This window comes from Chiloscyllium punctatum, chromosome 31 (genome assembly GCF_047496795.1).
Source record: "Chiloscyllium punctatum isolate Juve2018m chromosome 31, sChiPun1.3, whole genome shotgun sequence".
NCBI classification, from domain to species: domain Eukaryota; kingdom Metazoa; phylum Chordata; class Chondrichthyes; order Orectolobiformes; family Hemiscylliidae; genus Chiloscyllium; species Chiloscyllium punctatum.
The window spans coordinates 39,253,476-39,275,745 of NC_092769.1; the positions used below are offsets into that span (position 1 = coordinate 39,253,476).

Here is a 22,270-nt window from a genome sequence, read left to right on the forward strand (position 1 = left end):
ACAATAACAAAATCTTTCAGGTCTACACCAAAAAGCATTGATTTGCAGCCAATGCTCATTATAAATATCTGAATGCTACTCGTTTCAACAATCAAAGTAATCTCAGCCTCATTTATAAAGAGATATCTTAGACATTTCACTAATAATTACTGTTTATGTTGACACATTGCTCGTTCAAACATTAATGAGATTTCTCATTAATATTCAGTTCAATGATAGCATATTAATAATTTAGTTATTAATATCTAATAATTGATCAATCCAGTAAGGGATATAACAGTGGAATTATGGCTCAGTACATTAACTGATGGAAAGATATTGTTGTGTTCACTCTCCCAATTATTGTGAATATCGATGTGTATTTTGATTTGATTTGATTTTTCTTCAACATGAAGTTTTATTGTATTTCTGATCACAGTAATAGTTAAATTTTTTAAAGCTAAAAAAATTCAAATTTGTGACTTTTTTGTCAACAAGAAAAAAGAATTTACATGCGTATGTTCTTTTCTTTATCAGAGTAAATTTTGAATTGTTGGAAGTTATACATATGTGTAAGGAAGGGGAGCTGCCTGCAGCTGAATAGTCACATTGAATGATTTTTTATTGCGATTACATCCTGCTGCTAATCATTCTAGTTATCTTTTCATTTCAGGAAAAACTGCTTTAAACATATTCCACAGTTGTATTTTGCATGAATTTACAATAAGCGCATGGTATGTGTATTTATCTTTCTTTCATTTCCATGATTTTAATTTTTAAGTAAGAGCATATGTGCTTAGTACCATATCACAGCAAACCCGTTTGGAAATATTGAATCACTTAATGTGTCAGTGTTCTAAAATAGATTACCAATTCATTGTTAGTCCAACAATCACACAGTAATTTAATTTAGGTTTTGTAACAAATATCGTGAGATTCACATTTCAATTTAAATCATTATTTCATAGTGCTAATTTTACTAAGAAAAAATTATCTTTTATTCCAGGTCAACACAACCACAAACCAAGCAATGATCCCTCATCCAACACTGACAGGAAATATCTGATATCTTCTCATTTGAATGTTCACAGAAATCATTGGATTCATATTCAGCCTTACAAATGAAGATACATCTGATTGTTTTCGACTCCAATTCTACATGTTGCGGATTGTAATATGACATTTCTAATCATTTTAAGTTTACAGTGACTAGTTTTAACACTAATTGTTACTTATATCTAATATGTAATCATTGATCAAATCAGTATAGTCGGCTTTAAGTGTGGAATTAAGTCTCAGTGACGTAAGCATATTGCATGGTACAGTTTCCTAATGGTAGCGAATGTTGATTTTTATTTTAATGCTGAAATCCTTATTGATTTGCTGCTGTAGGGAAGCCCTGAGCAGCCTGCCTTGGAATTAAAACACAAAATGGTGGAGGGGAGATAAATAAGACCAACAGTGTGTTTCAGTCTTAAGTTAAAAAAAGAACATTTTGTACAATCCTACTCCAAGTCCATAAGCATGCAATTCCAGACAGTCATACACCAGATAGTGATAAGAGAATGCAGGCACACAGAAAAATGACCAACCCTGACTTTCATTAATGAAAGAATAATTGTCCCAGTGAATGAATAAACACCAACTGCAGGATAGAGCCCAGCTAACTTCCACAGCGGCTGTCAGGGAAACCGGCAGGGTTTGATTGTCAGAAATAGTTACTATTTTAAAATTGCTCAGAACATTTAAAACTTTTCTAATTACATATTCTTGAGAATTGTAAATAAGGCATAGTGAGAGGCCCAAAGGACTGCAGAAATTAATTTTGTAATGTGAGGAAATAAAATGCACAGAGATCCCAAGGCCTGGAGATTATAGCACCTGTAAAACACCATGAACCAATAGGAAATTCGGGCTATCCATATTGATGTTCATCCAAGATTAGGTGTTCTACAGGATTGGGTGTCTGTATCATGATGGAACGACTGTAACCACATTGCATGTGGACATTGTAATACAGAAGGTGTGTAAAAATACTGCTTTTTACTGTACACATTAGTGTGTCATGGACCTCCCTTCCTAGATTGGCCTCGGGGGGATGATCCCTGCATTAACTGATTGCAGCATGAGTAAACATCTTCCACTTGCCTGAGTTCGGCCTATCTCCTCAGTCTTCATTCCCTGTCAGGGGAAATCACTCCTACAGCTATGGTGACATTTAAATTCAATACAAACACTTATTATCTGTGAAATTATTCCTTGCAGAGCGATATCATTTTCATGTTAATTTTTTAAATTTTTGTTTTCAAGAAAACAATGGAGGAACATCCATTTGTTATTTAGTTCAACTTATACTAAATTTTAAATTATTGACAGGACTACACATGGGGGTGGCGGGGGGAAGAACGATTCTTCAGCTCAAATGTCACATTAAGTGACAATTTCCATTTTTCAAATCATGTGACCTCCAAAATGATATTTATTTTAATTTCATTTTGAGGTAGTTTTATTTTCTTCCAACATTAGTTGTCAATGAACAATAATCACACAATTATTAGTTTTTTTTGCTACAAAATGACTCCCTGTACCAAATGTCATTGACTCTATGTTTAGTGCATAATAATACCCACTTTCCCATCCTCATTATTTTCTTCCTAGTTCTGACATTTATCTAAACATTTATCATGATAAAAGTTACATTAATAAAATAGACATGAACCAACCAAAAAAAAGTTGAACGATGTTCAATTGTTGCTGAGATTTTTTAATTATTAAAGCCACGTTTTATATTTTAATTTTCAGTTTATTTATCTTAATGAATAGACAATCGACATCAGAGCAAAGTGCATTCAAAATATTAAGTCAATTTATCTATCAGGATTTTAGAAACAATTATCAATTACAATAATTACGCAATACTTTAACTTAGGCTTTATAACAAGTACAATGTGCTTTTAATACCTTCCATATTTCTTAGTGTGAGTGCTACAACATTAAAACTTGTTTGATAAGGCCAATACGCCCACAAAAGACCAATAATTACCATTGCAACATCATTTGTAAGTATCTGACTTTTGCTCATTTGAAAGATCACAGTCTTCTCAGCCATTGAAATTCAGAGAACACCAGTTAATTTACACTGCAATATTTCTCTTCATTTCTGAACATTACTCAGTGGAATAGTAAGAGGAGATACCTCATTATTCTTAAATTCATTAATAAAATATTTCAAATCGATTTGTTGCCAAAACCTAATAATTGTTCAATTCTGTAAGGGGTGTACATGTGGAACTATGTTTTCATATAATAACTAATGCAAGGACATTGCAATGCACAATCACTCAATCATTCTAAATATTGCTTTTCATTTTAAACTTGGAAACACTTTTGAATTGATTTGATTAGAAATCACTTCAATGTTAACATTTATTGTGTTTTTAATCACAATAACAATTGAATATTTTTCACGTGCAAAATCATTGAAATCCCCATGAATTTTTTGAAGCACACAAAAAAGGGTTGGCATCTCTCTTCTTTCATTAAACAACCACAGGAAATGGTGACTTAGAAATCGTGTATTTTAGAAAGAATGAAAGTTGTCTTCAGCTGAATAGGCACATTGATTGACCAATTCATCATTTTGTTCCAATTTACGTGTAGATCAAAAGCATTGTAATTTGCATTTCTGAAAATGTGGAACTTATGAACATATAGAATAATTATATTCATTTTTATTTATAATGCACAGTAATCACACAATTCTGTCAAGTTGTCGTTCCACAAGTGATCATAAAAATCATGTTAAATTAAGACATTTGTTAACTCCCATCATTATTGTAAATTACTACTGAATTTTCAGAAGATTGTACACAGTATCCAACCATTTAATTCCAATCCAATTATCGCAATAAACATCTGATTAGTTTTCAGCCCTGCCCAGCCTGGTTGGGAATGTTATGAAGGAATCTAGTGCAACTCTGGTCGTGTATCTGTTACCAGACCAGAGTTGTCTGGTCGTGTCTCTGTTACCAGACCAATTTCAATTCCCACCTTGCACAGAGCTGTGCCAGAGCAGCTCTGAATGTTGAGAAGAAAATATCTAAGAATCGAATGAATTGCCTTTCAATTCAACATGAGATATGTTTTCATTTGTTGTTCATTCCAATAATCACAGTATCTGCTATATATATTCTTCAGTCCGCTAATAACAGAATGTATCTAATTACACTCAATCAATATTCTTTGCAAAATATTTGATAATGTTGCATTCACAAAGATGAAATATGCAAAGTAAAGATAGAACTTGATGCTTCAAAGGTATAAATATTAGAAAAAAATTAAGTTATTCTTCAGTTAAATAAACAAATGCCACTTCCTACTATATATCAATTTTTAGTTATTGATCTGTTTGAGTTGTCTGAAATTTGTTTTTAGTTTTCCATTCATCTATTTATATTGAATGTACGATTGAAATGTTCTGAAAATATCCGAGTGCATTCATTTGAAAATTGAATTTGCATATTTCTCTCTAATCCAGTTTATTGCATGATGACTTAACAGTGTTTTGTTCAGCAAACCTCCTGAATTCCGAAAAATTGTCTAATCTTAAATAAGATCTTTCACACCCAGTTATCAGTCTGTTCCTAATTCATGTAAATATCTAAATTTATTGAAATCAATGTTCACACAAAACAGTGCACATAAAGCGACACAAAGATATTCATCATCAGCTGATTACTATTCAGTGGAATAACCTGAGTAAGTATCTTATTGTTCCTAGGACAAATGACAACAATAAACATTTATTTACTATTCTATGCAGTTAATGCAATTGAGGTGCTATATTTCAGCTCAGTCTTTAATGTTGATTTATATTGTTTAAACCAATAATTCTACTTTATCACAGATATTGACTATACTACAATAATGTTGTAAAGCAAATCTTTGTCAATCTAACAATCTTTAAGCTCCTTTTTTGTTGTGTGTGTACAAGAGACAATTCAAATTATAACCATTTTTATTACAAATTGAACAAATACTGCATTTTAAATTTGTGAACTTCCCACATTTTTGCAAAAGGGTTAGCCTTCACTGTATATGTCACATTTAAAAACCTGCTATTTCAAATAATGAGTGCTACAAAATGATTATTGTTTTCATTTCATTGTGAGAAAAGAACTGCTTTGACCATGTTGATTTTTTTGGCATTTCTATTCCAACATTATTCATCATTGTACAAAAATGACAATATTATTAAAATCACATATACGCTACATGTCATTGACTAGATTGTTCAGTTTCAAGCTCACTTTCATGACTTACGAATTCTCTTCCTAATTCTGACACAAATCTTTCAACATTGATCATAATATTGATCATTTAATTGATGTAACATATCTCTACAAGGAATCCGTCTAATGGAAATTCACAATTCTTGTATTACGTACATTTTTTACTTAAAAAAAGAATTTTGCTCAATAATCACTGAATGGCTCATTTTTCTTCAATCCATAAAGCTAGGTACAATGTTTTATGCCTCAATTTACTGATCTTAATAAATATCCAATCAACATCACAGCAAAATGCTTTTGAAATATTGATTCATTTTAATTCTTCAAAATACAGCATTCATTATCAAGTCATTGCCATTACAATAATGGCACAATTATTTTTAAATAAGTCTTTTGAACACATACAATGAGATTCACATTTAGATTTAATCTATTATTTCTGAGTACTAATAGTACAGTATGAAAATGCCTTTATTTTTCAGGTCACCTACCCCACAAAGGAACCAATGACTTCCCATCCAACGTCATTGCAAGTATCTGATGTTAGCTCATTTGAATGATCACGGTCATCTCAGTCTTAAAATTCAGGAAAATGTAATTACTTTTAACTGAATTAATTCCAGTTCATTTCCAGACATTGCTCAATCACTTGCAAAAAGAGATTATTCATTATTCTTTAATGCATTGACAGACTTTGATAATTCAATTGTTGCTGATTTAGAATAAAAATAATAATTATTCAATCTAGTAGGTCGCGCAAATGTGGATTTACGGCACAGTATATGAACCACTGCAAATGTATTGCAGTGCACAATCTCTCAATCATTGTAAATATCAATTTTTATTTTATCTGTTGAAACATAGTTGAATTCAATTGATTATATTTGACTTCAATGCTCACATTTATTGTGTTTGTAATCATAATACAGCTTACGGATGTTTCATGCAACAAAATCAAATGAAAAAGAATTAACATCTCTATTCTTTCATTCAACAATGGCAATAAATTTTCATTTTTTAAATTTTGAACATTTTGGAAAGAAGGGATGTTGTCTTCAGTTGAATTCTTGCAATGACTCAACTAATTCACAGTGTCCGCTACTTATTCTCTTTGGGTTCCTATGAAAAGAAGTTAACTAGTTATTCTGGTTGTAATTTCCTGGAAAATATTTGACAAATGTTGTGGTTTTAAAGCTGACAAGACTAAGTGCTCGTAAGTCATCAGTTATTTTGTTAGAAACAGCTTGATTCAAACATTTCGAACACAGACACACACATACACACACACACACACACGCACACACACATTGTTATTCTGCTGTGTAACAAGAGGGAAAACAAGTCGCTTTCTTCGGCATTAAGTGAATATATGCCACTTCCAATTATTCATTAGTCAGCTAATTACCGACATTTGTCATTAAAAATTGCAATTCGTCGAAACATTGTTATGAACTTTGATCAAATTAAACTTTTAATTATTGTTTATTCATGAATTGGCGGGATTTTGTATTTTTTATTTTCATTACACCTATTCGTATTGAATGCAAGATTGACATTCTTTGACAATGCCGGAGAGTGTTCATTTGAAACTTGTTTTTGACGTATCTTTCACTGATTTTACTTATTGCAAAAGATTACATGGTACCTCAGTGGTTAGCAATACTGGCTCACAGCGCCAGGGACATTGGTTTGATTCTCTCCTCGGGGGACTGTGGGGACTTTGCACGGTCTCCCCAAGTCTATGTGACTTTGCTGTGGTGTCCTCCCACAATCCAAACATGTGCAGGTTAGGTGAGCTGGCCATGCTAAAATGCACATTGTGTTCAGGGATATGTGTATTAGTCAGCAGTAAATATGAAGAAATATGATTGGAAAAAGTGTTTGGGTGGGTTACTCTTTGGAGGGTCATTTTATTCAAACAAATGGCCTGTTATCGCACTGAGGTAACAGGGATGCTTTCGTGGCATCGCTAGTATTAAGGTGCAGCCCGAGATATAAGCCATGTTGGAACTGAAACGGAGGAATCTCCAGAGAGGCTGCAGAATGACATCGCATCCATTTGAGTTTCTTTAAATCACTGACGAGCAGGAAAATGTAAACGGCGAGGGCGAGTGGGGAAGTGAGGAAGTTGCAGCTGTGGTGAAAGTCCAACGGTCCTTCTGAGAGTGTAATTTCTTTCATTGCTGTTGCTGATTGAATGAGCCACTAACGTGCGAACTGCTCCAAAATATGATTCAGAACCTCTGGTGCCAATTCTCGCAAGTTGAATAACGACAGACACCTTCCAAATGAGGTCTTTCACAGACGACTTTGGGGTACATTTGACAGACAGACAAGTTCAGGAATCCGTGGTGCGCTGTGACACCAGCGCATCAGCTTCTTCCCTGTCTTTGAACCGGGCCGCCTGCGCAAGGAATGCGAATGCGGTAATGCTTTTCTTGGACGGATCAGAAGGGGGTAACTACACTCTCAAACAGAATGGCATATGATCAGAACCAGGTTGGAGAAAAACTTTACAATGCTTTGCACTGTTAGTAAATGGAAAATGGAATTGCATTGCATTGCACTACGAGAGAAGATTTATTCAAGCAAACTCGAAAGCAGGTTTGCACATGGGAAAGCAAGCAAGAAAGCTCCGTTCTTGTCTGTCAAAGGCTGCAGTTGAAGAGCAAAGCAGTTTCTGCCCAGTTTCGGACTGGGGACCTTTCGCGTGTAAGGCGAACGTGATGACCACTACACTACAGAAACAAGCCTCGGTCAGCCCCGCTGGAGGTCAGTGGCATACAGCACTGAAAGTTGAAGCCATTCTACCTTTCACCTTTCTGTTTCCATGAGCTCGTTGTTTAATGGGACTTGTTTAATTTTGGCTATGTGGTGAGCATGGACGAGATACACCGAAGTATCTGTTTCCACGCGGTGTACCCCAATAACGTTGTGTTGCTTACACCTGCTTTAAAGAATTTCGTGTTTGCGGAGCTTACCGTCGCAGTCTGTGGCAAAATCATTTAGTCTGTTCGACTGCTCACGGGAAAGGTAGTATTGTGAAACACTGCAGAAACGAATGACACCCTTAATTTTGCTCCGACTGACCATACTCCGTGAAAGTTTCCCAGATTCTCAGTTAAGGATTTTTGCAGCTGGAAGTTACCTCAGAAACCCTGTTAATTCGTAATGGATTGAGCGAATCGCAAAACAGAAAGCATTTAACACGGAACACAAACAAAACTGGAAAACCAAATGCATTTTCAGACACAGCGAGCATGAATGCTAAATGTGAGACAGTCCGGGGGCATGAGCCATAAAGTAATCACACAACTAACAACAGGGCAATTCCAAACTACTCTTTCAAACATACTGGAGCCTGAGTGCACCACCACTTCCCAGACAATGCTGCAAAGAGACAAAGAAAGAACATAATAAGAATGGGCCATAAAAAGTGAATTTCACCAATCACAGTCTCGATTAGATTACCTTTCCCTTCCGATGACTCCAGGACGGAAATGATGGAAGTGGGAGAAATTCAATAACATATGACATCGAAATAGATTGGAACGATTTTCTCATTGGCCAGAAAACCAAATAACGACGAGTCGACTCACCGTAGGACTCTGTTTCGCAACAGCGATGAAATAACAGTCTCCATTCGGTTCCAGTAAAAGCTCAACTTGCCTGGAACTGAAAGCAACAGTAGAGCTGCTTGCGATTTTCCTTGCGGGAGGCGAACACGATCATGACAGCACAGACACTTTGGAAAATTCGGCACTTTCCCACACCGCAGTCAATTCCCCGGGAAGCAAATCCATTTTTCTTCTGTTTTAAACAGAAATGCAGCAGGGATTGAAACAGCATTTTAACAAGCTGTGCCTTTGGAGCTGTTCAGCAGAAACAGCAGCGGTGGGATTCGAACCCACGCCTCTGTCGAGGCGGGAGCCTTAATCCAGCGCCAATGTTTTGCACTGTAAGTAAATGGAATTGCATTACATTTCACAACGAGAGCAGATTTGTTCAAGCAAATTCGAAGGGAAGGTTTGCACATGGGAAAGCAAGTAAGAAAGCTCCGTTCTTGTCCATGTAAAAGGCTGCCGTTGAAGAACAAAGCAGTTTCTGCCCAAATTCGAACTGGGGACTTTTCGCGTGTGAGGCGAACGTGATGACCACTACACTACAGAAACAAGCCTCGGTCGTCCCCTTATTAGCCATGTGATTGCATAAAGGGTCTGTACTGAGTTGTAATGGTCCATTTTCTATGATTCTTACTCCCTGTATTATCCGAGCAGTTCCATATTGGGCCTGTACTGCGGTGTAATGTTCTATGTTCTCTGAGACTAACTTCCTTTTTTAGCCGAGCGGTTCCACGAAGGGCCTGTATTGCGCTGTAACGCTACATGTTCTATGAATCTAACTCCCTGTATCAGCCGAGCAGTTCCATATTGGGCCTGTACTGCACTGCAATCTTGTATGTTGTATTTGTCAAACATCCTTTATTAGCCGAGCAGTTCCACGAAGGGCCTGTACTTCGTGATAATGCTCCATGTTCTTTGAATCTAACTTCCTGTATTAGCTGAGCGGTTCCATATAGGGCATGTACTGCGCTGTAATGTTCTATGTTGTATTCGTCTAATGTCTGGTGTTAGACAAGGGGTAGCATAAAGGCCTGTACTGCACTGCAATGCTCCATATTCTGTGAGTGTAACTTCCTGTATTAGCCGAGCAGTTCCATAAAGGGCATGTGCTGTAATGCTCCATGTTCTATCTTCTGGTTATCCTAGACCAGTATGGGCCGAAGGTGCTTTCTTTATGCTGTCAGACTCGATGACTCTATGATTCTATGACATTTCCTTTCCCAGATAATGACCTGATAAGGCACTGCAAAGTGTCAAAGTGGTGGAGATAGGCCTTTTCATGAGTTTTTATGATGTACAACGAGTGATGGTTTCATCTGGGAATCTGTTATTACAAGAACCAGTTTTGATCGGCTCTATCTCAGTATCAAGTCCACACAGTGAGAGGATGGTGAGGACTATATTCATGACGGTCCCCACAAGTTGATCTTGGGGCCTGTAGGAATCCTAACAAGTATGCTGACCAGTGAATGTTGGCTTTCAGTTATTGGAGTTTAAAAACAATTTGGCTGATTTCGCAATGAATGTATCAAGGAAAGGGTACTCCATTTCAGTGGTGAATTTTAGCATCAGGTGGCGATCATCGAGCTTTATAAAGAAACTCTTTAATGCAGATTCAAATGTCGCAAACATGTCATCTACATGTTGAAGATATGCAAATGGATAGAGGCTAGGTATCATGCCATCAGAGATGTGTTTTGCATGGTTACCAATAAAGATGTTAGGAAGAGTTTTCCCTCGAGAATATCCCATGGCAACACTATCTATTTGGTCAGACACGTTGTTATTGGAACTGAAGTCAACTGCACAAGGTGCTCAGTTCATGTGTATCATAGACTCCCAACAACGTGGAAACAGGCCCATAGGCTTAAGAAGTCCACACCGATCTTCCAGACAGTAAGCCACCCAGACCCATTCTCCTATTACTCTACATTTATCCCAGACTAATGCACCTAACCTGGAACACTATGGGCAATTTAGCACAGCCAATTCACCTAACCAGCACATCTTTGGATTGTAGGAGGAAACCCATGCAGACCTGGGGAGAGTATCCAAAGAGACACGGGGGACAATATTCACACAGACATTTACCCAAGGCTGGAATTGAACCCAGAACCCTGGTGCTGTGTTAACCAGGAAGCCATGATGCCACCAGAAAGGAAAAAAGAGATGATGTTTGGTGAACACTGAATCAGACACAAGTGGTATGTCTGAATTTCAATGGCTTATTTGAACTGTAATAATAATAAGCTGGCAATGTTGAAAGAGCACGTGGGCATGTTGTCACTCTCAGAACGTAGCTCTCATGTGGTCTTCGTAATCATGAGGGACTCCTTCACTGTGCATGTGGAAAACTCATTTAGATATGATTATAATAGTTTCACAAAGTATTCAGCCAATTCAGGCTGTGCAGATTCAGTAACAGATATGATAGGACAGAAAAGGGACATCGATTTTACATGTCATGGGGAACCCAGACTTGGTGGGTGCAGTGAACCGTGAGAACAATTTCTATCATTGGCATCATTCGGCAGGTTACCACCTTCAAACACGCAAGATCAACAGCTGGGTGCATCTGCGCATGCGTTAGAAGCAACAAATATAATTCCGCAGGACCCTGGTTCATGTAGGCAAACAGAATTTTTACAGACATTGCACTTATTCGATAAGAAATGCATCATGGAGACAACCAACCACTGCTGTATCCCCATGCTGACACCCCGACCAATCAGAGTCCACCTATCGGGTCTGAGAATTAAGATTGACGGCTAACTGTTTTTGCTGCAATGCCATTTTAATGATGAGCTAGCCAATCAGCATCACCTTTCACATTTCAACTCCTTTTGCAATGTTTTCGAAACAATAGAACTGGTTGCCACCTGTACGTGAGCAATATTACTGATATAGTTTGCTTGAAAGTCTGGGATTACAGTTTGGGATAAGGTTGATCACTTTTTGTTGCCTTAGAAATTCACCGTAAACAGAGTGGCTAGAAATTTGGTGAGTTCAGTGAATCTCTTTCTAAAAGTTCAAATTTGTTTGACTTTGAGACATAACAGCTTAGCTTTAATAAACATTCATTAGTGCACAAAACCCATCCATTCTGCAGCCGAGCTTTGAAACTGTTCTTTTAAGAAATCACCACAATTACAGGAATACTGTGAAGTTCAGAGACACAGAAAAAAACTACACCAACAAAATTTATGCTGGGAGAAAGTGAGGACTGCAGAGGCTGGAGATCAGTGTCAAAAAGTGTGGTGCTGGAAAAGGAACAGATGGTCTTGAGGAAGAGCTTATGTTGGAGACATCGACTCTTCTCATCAGATGCTGCCTGACTGGCTATGTTTATTTAGCTCCACACTTTTTGAACAAAATTATCAATTATAAATTCCACAATTTACATCCCACAGGACCTCAAGTAGTAATCAATGTCATGTTACAGTGCAGAAGGTGGCGGTTTGGCACATCGTTTCTGTTCCAGTTTGTTAAATGTTATCTTTTTTATTAATTTGTGGGATGAGGGTGTTGTTGTCTCAGCCAGCATTTATTGGCCATCCCTAATGGTGCAAAGAGCAGTTCAGATTCCACCACATTGCTGTGGGTCTGGAAAAACATGGAGACCAGACTAGGTAAGGATGGCAATTTCCTTCCCTAAAAGCCATTCCAGAATAAGTTGGGTTCTTCAAACAATCAGCGATGGATTCATGATCATGATTACTCTCATACTTGCAGAATTTTCTGAAATTCAAATTCTATCATCTGCCATGGCAAGATTTGAATCTGGGTCCCCAGCACATTACCTGGGTCTCTGGATTAGCAGTCCAACGATAACATCACTGGGTCATCGCTTGACCTGCAATATTAGATTATACAGAATAGCACTTATTCTCTAAACTGCAGTGAACAGCAGTCCCTGTGTATGCTATACTAAACAGCAATTTCTGAGTATATGAAACAGAAGTCCCTGTGTGTATTACAGAGAGTAGCTGTCCCTGTCTGTATTATAGAGAAGAGCAGATCATGTGCATATTGCCGAGAACATTTGTTCCCATGTATTTTCTAACCCTTTCAAGTTTCATAACATGCTTTGAAGAGAAAGAAAGCCTGATATGCAACACAATAATCCAAAAGTAGCCCAACCAATGTGCTGCACAGCTGCAATATGACCTCTCAACTCCCATATTCAATGCTCTGTCCCATAAAGGAAAACATACTAAACACCTTCTTCACTAACATATCCATCTGTGACTCCCCTTTCAAGGAACTATGAACCGTGTTCCAAGGTCTCATTGGACACTCCCCAGGACCTTACCATTAAGTGTATAAACCCAGTCCTGATTTTCCTTTCTAAAGTGCAGTACCTCTCATTTACCTAAATTAAACTTCATCTGCCACTCCTCAGCTCAGCAGCCCATCTGATCAAGATCCTGTTATACTCTGAGGTAACCTTCATCGCTGTCCACTCCACCTCCAATCTTGGTGTCATCTGCAAATTAATAAATATACCTCTTATGCTCACATTCATATAATTTATATAAATGACAAAAAGCAGTGAACCCAGCACCAATCCCTGTGGCACCCCAATGGTCACAGGGCTTCAGTCTGTAAAACAAACCTCCACCACCACCACCATCTGTCTTCTAATTTCAAGCCAGTTGTGTATCAAAATGGCTAGATTTCCCTGTATTCCATGTGACCTAATTTTGCTAACCAGGCCACCATGAGGGAGCTTGTCAAAGCCTTCATCAATCCTCTTTGGTGATTCTTCAAAATACTCAATCCAGCTTGTGAGACATGATTTCCCATGCACAAAGCCACATTGACTATCCCTAACCAGCCCTTGCTTAACCGGATGTGTGTAAATCCTATCCCTCAGGATCCCTCCAATAACTTGCCCACAACTGATGTCAGGCTCACCGGTCTATAGTTCCTGAGAATAGCAGGGTATAGCATAGAGAACAACAGTCCCTGTGAAAACAGAGAACAGCAGTCACATTGTATAATGCAGAGAACATGAATCCCTGTGTCTAATATAGAGAACATGAGTCCCTATGTATAATACAGAGAATAGCAATCCCTCTGTCTATTATCAGTGCATGGGTAGAATATAGAGAACAGCAGTACCTGTGTATAAGAAAGAGAACAGCAGTTCCTGTGTCTTATCTGGAGAACAGCAGTACCTGTGTATAATATGGACAACAGCTGTCCCTGTGTATCATATAGAGAGCAGCAGTCGCTCTGTCCAATGTAGAGGTCAGCAGTTCTTTTCCCTGCGGTGGGGGGTCCAGAACTAGAGGGCATAGGTTCAGCATGAGAGGGCAGAAAAAAATCAACAGGATGTAAGGGGCAACTTTTTCATGCAGAGGGTGGTGCATGTATAGAATGAGATGCCAGAGGAAGTGGTGGAGGCATTTAAATTAAATTAAACTAAATTACAGCATTTAAAGGGCATCTGGTTGGATATATGAACAGGAAGGATTTAGAAGGATATGGACCAATGCTGGCAAATGGGACGAAATTAGGTTAGGATATCTGGTTGCCATGGACGAGTTGGGCTGAAGGATCTTTTTCTGTGCTGCACATCTCTCTGACTCTGTGCCTTAAATACATCAGATCTTTGCTTCACATTGTTCTTAAAATCTCTCATTTAATACATCAAAGTGACTCTCATCATCATCAAAATCCGAACTGTTGATTACTTCAATAGCTTCATGTTCTCCCTTTTGTTTTCTGAAATGCCGTTTGCCATTAGGTAGAGCTGGTGGGTAACTTTGTAAAACTTCTGTTGTTGGGAATTGGAGTTGGTGGGAAGAGGCAGCATGTACCGGGGATGAAGTGACAACATTAAGAGTGAGTGCTGAACATAACACGCAGAAAGACTCAAACGAATCGGATGGTAGAACAAGCTGATTAGCACGAAGGCAAGTCTGACTTGACTAACCGAAAGCTTTCCGCATTCGGATCATAAAGAATACAACATATAAAAAATAAATCTACTGTTCGCCTTTTTTAGTGGGGACGTGCACCATTCCCCGAAACACTGCAATACTGGGATGATGCGTGAAGTTATCGGAGCAAGCTCCTGACACAACTTCGTCCTGCAAAAATCAGATTAATATTCAGTCCCTAAATCAGGGACTTATCAGATATTAAAACTGACAAGAACAGAACTACACATGATCTTAGCCAAAAGGCTGAGAAGCGATACTTGTCGTCTCCCTGACTACCTTAGGACCCAGCCGCTTCCTACATTTACCATCAGCCTGACTGTGAACAAAGACCTATAGCTCACGGCTGACAGTTTCATTGCTGCCTAGTCATTTCCAGATCTTCTGACCAGAGTAAACGATCCGTTTGTCCAGGTGAATTCATTTAATCTTTTCTATGAAACAGTTTGATAGTGAATGTAGATGACCAGCAATGTACCAATCAGCTACGCTGGGGCCGAGTGTACGTCACTAACAAGCCGGTAGTGTGTCTCTGACAGAGTATCAATGAGATTGCAGCAACCCACTGGAACAGAGCTGGACACAGGGAATGGTGCAGCACAGAGGGATGTACTGCAGCCTCTCATTGTCTGCGTCAGCTGTCACTCTGTATGGGCTCCTTCCCTAGTCCCACTCACCATGCTTTTCCCGATGATTGAATCCGGCTCCAGTGGCCCCTCAGGCAGTGCACAGCCAATAGTAACTACTGAATGAAGATGGTAGGGATTTACCTCCTTACCTTGATGAAATGTGACATTCGTTCAAAAATAATTAACCTCAACTCCCCGCCATCATGTATCTATGCCATGATTTGGAGATGCTGGTGTTGGACTGGGGTGTACAAAGTTAAAAATCACACAACACCAGGTTATAGTCCAACAGGTTTAATTCTGTTGGACTATAACCTGGTGTTGTGTGATTTTTAACTTGATATATGCAATTGCCTGGAGTTTGTGCTGTTCCATTCTCTGGTATAAACAAACTGAGCTGTTAATGGTAACAATTCCTGCCTCTCCACAAGGCAAATCAAGGCAAACAATTGAAACGGGTTCTAATTCTGATCGAGTACTATCACTGCCTGGAAATATTAGGCGACTGTTCTGAACGGAAATCCTTAGACTAATCCATCCATCTTGTATTATGTCAACTCTGATCTCCAAACCATTAAACTCTGCCAACCCCGTCAATTGAAATTAACAGAACCATGGTGGACCTGAAGTTCGATCGAGTGAATCAGCAACAAGTGATTTGGCTTTGACTCCAAATACTCGAATTGCAATTTGCTACATTAGAATTGCAAATCAAGATTCACAGAGTCGTGGAGTTGTACAGCACGGAAATAGACACTTTGTTTAAGTGGCTGGCATCCATCAGATAACTTGGATAAACCTAGTCCCAGTTATCAGCATCTGAATCCAGATGCTTTTCAAGTGTTGTAATTGTACCCGCCTTACAAACATCTACTCCATCCACCACCGATGCTGAGTTGAATCAAGGTGCACTGCAAACGTTTCCCAAAAATCCTTCGACAACACCTTCCAAACTGACAATTATTTCCACTTCGAAGGACACCTCCAATTTTGGTATAATTTGCAAACTTACTAAATATACCTCCTATCGCTATATTGAGACACTCAGAAACACATACATATACACAGACAGACACCCATACACACACACAAAGACACACATATCCCAAACAAACATGCACAAGCAGGCAGTCACACACACATATTCACAGATATTGCCAAGGACAGCAAAAGTGAAGACTTTAATAGAATTCATTTTTTCCTAAAACTAAATGACAAATTGGTAAATGTTCAGGAATGTGTGAGCTTACTGGAAATTTGTGCATAATTTTCGCTGGATATCTTGCCTTTAACAAGTTTGTCAACTAAACAAGCAAAAAGTGGTCTGCTTAGCAGATTGTGAGACTCTTTTGAAAGGATGAAGGCTGTACTGTATTCCCGTTGAAATAAAAACCAGCAATGTGTTAAAAAATACATCCAAAGAACTGTGATTGCTGGAAATCAGAAACAAATTCAGAAATTGACTGAGTAACTCAGCAAGTCTGGCAGCATTTGTGGAGAGAAAACAGAGTTAATATTTTGGGTCCAATGACTCTTCTTCAGTACTGCGTTTTTCCAGCAATTGCAGATTTTGGTTCCACCATTCCATTTACCTTCTCTATTACTCACTGAACTCCAATGTCAGCTTTTTCTGATTCACAGATGTGGAATTCCAAATCCCTCTGTTCTGTAGCTATCTGCAGTATTTCTCCATTTAAATAATATTAAACTCTTCCATTTTTCCTGACTTTCTCCTCCTTATATTCCACATGCCAAGTTTTCACCCACACATTTAACCTATCTAGAATGTTCTGCCCACTTGCCTTCCTACTGATTTACAAACTTGGTGACAGTACATTCACTTCCCTCACCCAAGTCATTATTAATATGTTGTCCCAGGACTGTGGCACTCCACTAGAAACTGGTTGCCATCTATACCAGCTGCTCAGCCATGCATTCATCTGCTCTATCCTCCTATTCCTGTCCTCACTAGCTTGTAACACCGTGAGTAATCCAGATATTATTACTCTCGAAGACCTCCTTTTTAAATTCCTGTCTAACACTCTATTTTCTCCCTTCAGAAAATCATCCTTTTTCCTTCCTATTGTTCCAATGTGTACAATGACCTCCTGCTGATCCCTCTCCCCTGAGAGAATATTCTGCACCCTCTCGGAGACATCCTTGATCCTGCACCAGGGAGGCAACACATAATTATGATTTTTTGTTGCTGGCCACAGAAACGTCCGTCTGTGCCTCGGACTAGAGAGTGTCTGAACACAATCAATCTCTTTTTAGATTAGATTACTTACAGTGTGGAAACTGACCCAACAAGTCCACACCGCCCCGCCGAAGAGCAAACCCACCCATACCCCTACATCTACCCCTTACCTAATAATAAGGCAATTTAGCATGGCCACTTCACCTGAACTGCACATCTTTGCAGTGTGGGAGGAAACCGGAACACCCGGAGGAAACCCACGCAGACACGGGGAGAATGTGCAAACTCCACACAGAGAGTTGCCTGTGGCAGGAATTGAACCCAGGTCTCTGGCGCTGTGAGGCAGCAGTGCTAACCACTGTGCCACCGTGCCACCCATAAACCTGACATACCCCATAAACCTGCCACTCCTGAAACCTGACATACCCCATCTCAATACCAGAAACTTGGCTGTTTGTGCTCAATTAGAACTGTTGAATGAAAGAGTTTTCTCTGCAAGAACGACATGAAGATGTTCAAGGTCCTCTAAATACCATTGAGCACAATACTCTTCATTACGGGTCTTATTGTCTTAAACCGATGATTTTTATGACCTTGGTGTTTTGGTGACTGATGTGTTTTCAAACCATGTGCAATGCATAAGGATTTCTTTCAATTTCTTATAAGAAAAAAAACTGCTTTCCATGTCGATTTCTAATTATTTTTTACTCTCGAGTTATTTGTCGATGTGCAATAATCACAAAATTATGGAAGATCCCTGTATCTTATGTTCACTGCAATGTGCACTTTCACTATCTACTTATTTATTTCATACGTCTGACATGAATGTCTAAACATTGGCCATGAACAAAAAGTTGTAAATTAAAGCTACATCTCAATAAGCAAACCAGTGGATGGAAACATGTAATTCTTGTAATCCTGCATTTTTGAAACAAAAGCAATTCTGCTGAATAATCACTGAATGGCTCATTTTTGTGAATCATAAAGCTCGCTACCATATTATATTTTTCAGTTTACTGAACTAAATGAATACCCAATCATCATCACAACAAAGTGCTTTTAAAATATTGAATCTTTTTTTTAGATTACAACGTAATTTTCCAGTCACTGCCATGACAGTAATTTGCACAGTTATTGGAGTTAGTCTTTCTAACAAATATAGTGCGATTCGCATTTTAATTCCATCAATTGTTTCTTCGAACGAACACTCCAACTTAAAAATCAATTTACTGTTTAGGTGAACGATCCCATAATGGAACCAATGACTTCCCATTCGATGCCTCATTGTAAATATATGATAATTGCTCATTTGAATGATCGTGGTAATCTCAGCCTGAAGCGTTCAGAGAACTGTAATTACTTTTCATTAGAATGACTCCAGGTCGTTTCTCCACATTGCTCAGTGAAATAATTAACTGAAATTTCTCAGTATTCTTAAATGAAATGATATTATTTTGGCAATTCAATTGTTGCTATTATCTAATCATTGTTCAATATAGTTCAAAGTATTACTACGAAATTATGGCTCATAAATTAAATACAGTAAAGATTTTGCAGTGGGCATTGTGAATATCAATTTTTATTTTGACCGTGGAAACAGTTGAATTGATTTAATTATGTTTAACTTCAATGTTAACATTTACTGTATCTATAAACACAATACAAGTTAATCACTTTTCATGGAACAAAATCATTTAAAATTCTCATTTATTTTCCTAATCATTTATGTTGCAAATGCATATTAATTTTCTTTTCATTCTGTGATAAAAAGCATTGAACATATAGAACTATTTGATTGATTAAGTTTCGTTCATCAGTGTACACTGATCAAATGATTCGGTTTTTTCTTATCATGAATAATCACGAGATTCATATTTAATTAAAGTCATTATTGCTTTGTTACATCATTACTGTAAATTACTAATTCGGTTTGTCAGTTCATTACACACAGGACATACGCAATTAATTCCCATTCAAATAATTACAAGAAACATCTGATTAATTTTCATTTGAGTTGCCGCCGTAAATATATGACTATACACTTGCCCTTCCCGGATGGTAACATTATGACGGGTTTTTGTGGAGCTCTGACAGTTTCTCTATGACAACATCAGGAGGAATGATTTCAATTTCCACCTTCAGCGGAGATGTGTCAGAGCAGTTCGGAAATTATAAAAAGGAAAATATTAACAGTCGAAATTCCTCTTCAGCAAAATAACCAAATGCAACTTCATTTTATTCATTGGTCAGCTGATCACCTACATTTGTAACTAAACATTGCAATTCATCTAAATACTGGTATGTGCATTGATCAAATTAAAGTTCTAATTATTAGTCATTCATGAATTGTCAGGAATTTGTTTTTATTTTCCATTCACCTTTTCATAGTGAATGTAAGATTGATATGCTGTGAAACTATTAGCGTGTTTTCATTTGAACATTAATTTCTCTGTCTCTCTCTCTCTCACTCACGTATCTCACTTCATGCATGATGGCTTCAAAGTACCTTGCTAAACTTAAAGATTTTGTTGACTTTAAGTAGTATCTTTAGCACTCACCTATCAATTTAATCCAAAATCATAGAATCATAGAGTCATAGAATCCCTACAGTGTTGAAACAGGCCATTTGGCCCAACAGTCCACACTGACCATCCAAAGATTAACCCACCCAGACACTCCTTTGCTCGATTACTCGACATTTCCCCTGACTAATACACCTAACCTAGGTAAAAACAATGACTGCAGATACTGGAAACCAGAGTTTAGATTAGAGTGGTGCTGGAAAAGCACAGCAGTTCAGGCAGCATGCGAGGAACATTAAAATCGATGTTTTGGACAAAGCCCTTCATCAGGAATACAGGCTGCATTCCTAATTAAGGGCTTTTTCCCAAAACGTCGATTTTACTGTTCCTCTGATACTGCATGCATTGCTGTGCTTTTCCAGCACCACTCTAACAAAATCTAATACACCTAACCTAAACATCCGTGAACATTATGGGCAATTTAGCATGGCCAAGTCACCTCAGCTGCACATTTGTATACTATCACAATGTTATTGAAATCAATGCTCACACAAAGCACGATACATAAAGCCACACAATGGTCTTCATGACCATCTAATTACTGTTCAGGAAATCATCTGAGTAATTGTCTTATTGTTCCTGAGATTAATCACCACAGTAAGCGTCTGGTCATCATTCCCTCCAATAAATACAATGGGTGTCTCTGAAATTTCTGTTCAGTAATTATTCATGATACTTGTTGCTCAAAGCAGTGTCTGTTCTTATTTACGAGTGGCCAATGATTCTAACAGCCATTGATCTTGATCATATTGTTACTGAGCGCAATAACCACAGTAAACATCTGGTTATCATTTTGCGAACAAATACAAGAGCTATCAACTTACTTTTCAATTCAGTAATTACACATGATACTTGTTGCTGAAAGTGGTATTTATTCTTTATGACAATTGGCCGACGACACTTGACAGCAAGACATGTTGATAGTCCTGATTTGTTCATATTTTCAAAAAAGTTTTCAGGCCATGTATTTCAAAAAGAAGTAATTTGACTTCGTCCAAATTTAAATGTAAACGTTTTCAGATATTTTCCATTCAAAGTGTTTATTTGCTTATTCAGATCGAACTTGAATCTTGCCTCTGTAAATTGAATTTATTGTATTTTCCATTCGTGGAAGTACTCATTACTTGGTACTCATTTTCATCTTAAATCTGATGGAAATTTGAAATACTGATTTCAGTGAAAATTGTATGAATTATACATGAGTGGTCTCTAAAAGAAAATCACAGAAGGCTAGATAGAATTCTTGAAAAGCCTGTATATTTGAATAAAAGAAAACATTCCTTCTAAAAAACAAAGTTAAAAATTACTCAACACCAGGCTATAGTCCAACAGGTTTATTTGGAAGCACTAGCTTCCGCCTGATGATGGAGCAGCGCTCTGAGAGCTAGTTCAGCAAAATAATCCTGTTGGACGATAGCCGTGGTGGTGTTGGATTTTTAACTTTGTACAGCCCAGTCCAACACTGTCGCCTCCAAATCACTCCAAATCAAAACAGTCCTAAGTCTGTGGTTTAACAGCTTAACATTCCTGCAACTAGATTATAATTCTCAGTTTATCAATCTTAATAAATATTTAATCAATGTCATTTTTAATTCCCGGAAAACATCCAATCGTTTTGTTTGTGAAAACACAAATTTTAATTGAAAATTCATTGTTATCACAATATGTGAATTATATTTTAACTCTCCAGTGATGTGAAGTGACCCTTGGACTGAAATTGGACGTTCTAAATTCACCGACAGGCAGCGAAATCGGGACAAATACAAAATTAGTTAAACTAAGTCAAACAGCAGCTGGAATCAATCAGCTCCAGGATGAATCAGATTTTCTTACACCTTGACTTCCAGCCAGTGCCTGAGCATTATACACCTCGCTTGCAAATGTCAACAATGAAGGGTTTTCACACCAACACATTGGATTCTTTAAATCCAGCTCATAACCATATGTGGACGTTTGTCACAAAATTATTAATCATTTTACAAATCATGGAAAATATCTCAAAGCTCTTGAAATAAAAGTAA

At 37.8% G+C, this 22,270-nt stretch overlaps 1 long non-coding RNA gene and 1 other non-coding gene across 6 annotated transcripts in view; one reads left to right on the forward strand and one right to left on the reverse strand.

Annotated features, from left to right (window-relative positions):
* LOC140456940 (uncharacterized) overlaps positions 1-6,299 on the forward strand; it is a 41,969-nt gene extending 35,670 nt beyond the window's left edge. For all 5 annotated transcript variants that reach the window (XR_011953236.1, XR_011953234.1, XR_011953237.1 and 2 more), the window contains one exon: positions 986-6,299. This is a non-coding gene — a long non-coding RNA (uncharacterized lncRNA). The remainder of the gene's footprint in view (positions 1-985) is intronic.
* An 8,609-nt stretch (positions 6,300-14,908) lies between these two features.
* LOC140457245 (U2 spliceosomal RNA) lies at positions 14,909-15,099 on the reverse strand. Its single transcript, XR_011953349.1, has one exon. It is a non-coding gene; the product is annotated as a U2 spliceosomal RNA (small nuclear RNA).
* Positions 15,100-22,270: the final 7,171 nt, after the last annotated feature.